The 4,585-nt window shown below is 32.5% G+C and overlaps 1 pseudogene; it reads left to right on the top strand.

Annotated features, from left to right (window-relative positions):
* Nucleotides 1-1,528: 1,528 nt before the first annotated feature.
* LOC120889352 (U6 spliceosomal RNA) lies at nt 1,529-1,628 on the top strand (annotated as a pseudogene).
* Nucleotides 1,629-4,585: the final 2,957 nt, after the last annotated feature.

Raw genomic sequence — 4,585 nt, 5'->3', positions numbered from 1 at the left:
CCTGTTATTGGGATTAGAAGCTTGTGCCACCATACCTGGCAATATATTCATTTTATACATAGTTAACAAAGGACAATGCATAATTACCCAATAGAAAACAAAATATACTGAATATATACTTTTAGATACTTCTCATTTGTTTTGGGTTATACTTGTACAATATTTCTAGAAACCTAGAAATCACCATTACATCTGATAAATATTTCTCTTCTTTTTACTTTTACTAATAAATAATTTGTGGGCACATCAATAAAATTACAAATATAATGTTGTTCAATACACCATACAACAAAAATGCTGTCTATACATGCTGTTAAATTAACATAGTGTAATGACTAATTCTAATGTGTATGTTTGATTTAAAGTTGCAAAACATTATTTTTTCTTATTATTAATGTTGCAGCATTTTAATCTTTCTATTTCCTAATACCCATTCTATGAAGATACTTATGCCAATTATGTCAACTGTAACATATGATAAATCAATTTTCCATCTCTCCATTTTTTTTAATTCACAAAGTAAGAAATATGGTGATTTTGTATGATCAGTCTAGCTCCTGCACTTAATTTCATAATTATTGCTATGTAAGATTGATCTGACATGGAGCAAAATAATAATTATTATTATTATTCTCTTTATTAATCCAAATTAATTTTTCCAAATGACCATTTGTGGGAGATCAGTTAAGGGAATGAAAGTTTACTGAGATTACTCATTACTGAGGATTACTGGTATGTTTCCTCTTATAGAAGAGGCACAGAACTGATTGTTAATGCAAATGTTCTGAGAAAACCTACAATAAGAGCAGTCTATTTGACTTTGTTTAAACCACTGTTTCCTAAAAGTATTTGTTCTTATGACCCCATTTTATGTACCATAACATATTATGTAATGTGATGTATTACTCAAAAACACATTTTACATAACATATCACTAGCTGGGAAATGACAGCTTGTCTTGGGACTGCAGCTCTTTGGACCTTAAACAGTTGAATTATGTAACTTTCCTTTTGCTTTTATAAACTTGGTTGTTTCAACAAGTATAACCTGTGTCTGTGGGGCCCAGTGTAAGCAGTTTCACAGCATGGCCATCTGTTCCAAATTCTTGATATAAAATTTTCCATCAATTCAACTCAGAAGCATTTTCCTTACAGCAAATTAACAGACTGGAAATTTAGAGTCAGTAAATTCAGGGTCATTTTGCTTAGCAACTCAGGTTTCTTTCCAGGGACACTGACAGGGCATGGGGGAGTTCTTTTGTCCTGAGGTCATCTCAATCTTAACTCCTGCAATGAGATATCTGGAGCCCCAAAACTAATATCTTTAGTACTATTGCTTGCAGTTACAAATTCTCCTGATAACTGCAATAGGGATAAACAGCATTGATCTCAAAATATTGCTTCAGTTCAGGGGCTATCACTGAATTTAAAGCTCAAGAAAAAAAATCTATCCTTTTACATTTCATAAAAGTGATAATTTCTTAACTTTTACTGGGCATTTTCTGTTATGTAAGTCATATTTTAATAGTGCTCACTTTGGCAGCATACAGTAAAATTGGAATGATACAGAAAAGATTAGTATGGTTTTTGTACAAAGACACATAAATCTGTGAAGCATTCCATTTTGAATAAAAAAACTGAAATATATTGCATAGCATTTTTTAATTTAAATTAGATTGGAATGTCTCTATATCTGCAAGTATATATTAACATGTGACTTTACTAGTACAATGTGGAAAATAAAAGCTGCCAATCTATTCTAATGGATTTTATTTTCTAGTAATGTAATTGCAGATTTCATTTCTCAAAGGAAAAAAAAAAAGAGTAGTACCAACCACCAGAATCTTGTGGCAGATACTATTTACTTTTCCTCAGTATGCTACAGTGTGCTACTGGCCCTCAGTGTGTGCAGGCATCCCTGTCAAGGACACACCCACCTTTCTATAGTCTCAATGTCTTATTTTCCTTTCTTAAAAAGTCAGGTAACCTTATTTGGGGTTTTATTTAATATTCATCCACTAATCTGGCTAATAGTTGCTGGAAACATTGAGATAAGTAGACTGGCAGCAAGTTTTGCCAACATGCTCTAATATAAAGCAGGGTACTAGTTTTTAATGTAGGAGAGAATGTCAAAAAGAATAATGAAAATATTTGATATTTCAATAAGCTTGGAAGCCAGAATCAAAAATGTTAAGTATAATAGATTGGAAAATTTTCAAAAAGACTATGAGATGCTCAAAGACCTTATTATATACCCATATTCAGTGAATGTCTGACATTTTCTAAGCACTCAAAAATGAGTGCTGATAGAATGAATGATTAATTACTAGCTGTATATTATAGAAAAGCTTCAACACCCTTTAAAATCTATGAAATACTTTCAAAGCAATTGAGCATAGAAATAAACCAAGAAACCCAGGACTGAGTCTTAGGAAGGTCTAAAGTCTAAGCCTAAAGTCTAAGGCTTCAAGTTAAAAACTCAAAACCATTGTGGAACACCAAGAAAGTACAGATAAAGATTGCAACCCATATATTTATAGATACCTTTTTCTTTCTTTAGAGTTCTATTTCTTATTCTGTTTGAACTTAACATTTTACCATGCAAATTTAACACATTTAAATCCCTATCTTAACCCCATCCAAAATATTTAACTTAGATTTAATTGATAATCATTATATTATATAAACAAGATTTAGTTAGGTTGATCCCAAATATTTACCAATTGAAGTCCATTTAAAAGGAAGTTAAAAAGTGTGTCTTACTCTTCAATATTACAGAAAAGTATATATAGATGATGAAATGTTATAGTGACTCCAAGTATTGAACAAGATTTTAATTTAATTTAACTCAAGAAGTGTTGAGGTTAAATTATTGAAAATGTTCACAATAACAAAATCATGAAATTGTCTATTTCATGTTGTTAGCAAAATGGATTTCCAGGGCTTAAAAAATGAGATAAGTTTTGTTTTTCCCACCAGTCTAGAAGTAAATAATCAGGAGAATAACTCAGTGTAGTTGTCAAGGACCCATGCTCGCTTCTACACTTGGGAATACTTAGCATGGTCTCTTCCGGCTCCTGACCTTCTGTTGCAGAATGACTTGTGTATCTTCCAACTACAAAAAAAATACACAAAAGGCAAAACATGGTTAGAAGGACAATAGGAAGGAGTAGGATCCAAATTGGAAAACTTTCTGAGTAACTATCAACCCATATCTCATTTGTGGATGGCATGCTTCTTTAGATAGAAGGCCATCAGAAGGAAAGAATTCTTTAGCTGAATACATTATTATAAAATAAGAAATCTAGGAAATTCTTTGGAATGAAGCATGTGGACAGGAGATAGAAGAGGCAACTGGCAATGCATATTAAAATTAAAAAGTAAATTTATGCCAGGTGTGGTGTACACTCCTGTAATCCCAGTGGTTCAGGAGGCTGAGGCAGGAGGAACTCAAGTTCAAGGCCAGCCTCAGCAACTTAGCAAATCCCTAAGCAACTTAATGAGACCCTGTCTCAATATAAGAAATAAAAAGGGTTGGCATGTGGCTTAGTAGTTAAATACCTCTGAGTAAAATCCCTGATACCAAAAAAAAAAAAAAAAAAGAGAGAGAGAGAAAAAAAAAAAGAAAAAAAGAAAAGTAAAGAATACAACAAGTATCACTGCAAAGACCCCAGAGATTGACTGTCTCTCAAATATTCCTGAAAGCATTCATTGTTTTCATGCACTGCTTACTTCAGAGCAGTATAATCTGAAATTGCATAATTGTTTATATTATTACCCAGTATATAGAAAATTTTATATGACCCTATTTAGATCTCACAATTTTGGTAAGTTTTCATCAATGGTTCAAATTAAACTTCCTTTGTCTAAATGTTTAGTTTTTAGTTTAGTTGTTGGAACATAGATTTTATTGGCAAACTCACCACCATTTAGACAAGCATATTCAAGTAACATAAGGAAAAATAAAGATGTTGTACAACTCATCTTCACCTGTCTGATATATGAAACCTAAGAAAACCCACTGGAGTACCTGGTCTATCTGGCATCTTGCCCTTACCTGCCATTGCCTTTGGCCAATATTTGTTGAACATGACTAGTCAAGTCTTACATTCCTAATGACACAACAGATTCTCAGAGCACTGAGATCCAGATGGTGGCCAGGTGTGCATTAAGGTAGACCAAAGAATTAGCTGAAGATGCTGTTTCAAGTGGGAAAGAGGATGGAAAATAATTCATCCTTGAATCACTAAGAGATCTCATCAAGATGACCCTCATTTCTTGGTTTCTGTCGTAAATATACATCAACCATCTTTCTACAGGTAGCACTATACAACAAATTATTCACTTAATAAAAAATTATGCCACTCCCTGACTACATAAATGGAAATAGTAGGCAATTTCATTTTCTAGGCTGATACTAGGCAGATTGAGAGGGTTTTGTCAACTATTTTATAAGAAATCAGCCTTTCTGCAATGGGAGTTGGTACTATGCTGGATGGATCTATTACTTCTGTAAAAACAAACATCTAGGCAAATTCTGTCGTACTTCTAATGCATTTTTCAAAAACTAATATTTTAGTTAATAT

Source organism: Ictidomys tridecemlineatus, chromosome 8, assembly GCF_052094955.1.
Source record: "Ictidomys tridecemlineatus isolate mIctTri1 chromosome 8, mIctTri1.hap1, whole genome shotgun sequence".
Taxonomy (NCBI): Eukaryota; Metazoa; Chordata; class Mammalia; order Rodentia; family Sciuridae; genus Ictidomys; species Ictidomys tridecemlineatus.
This window is presented reverse-complemented; position numbering and strand designations above follow the sequence as displayed.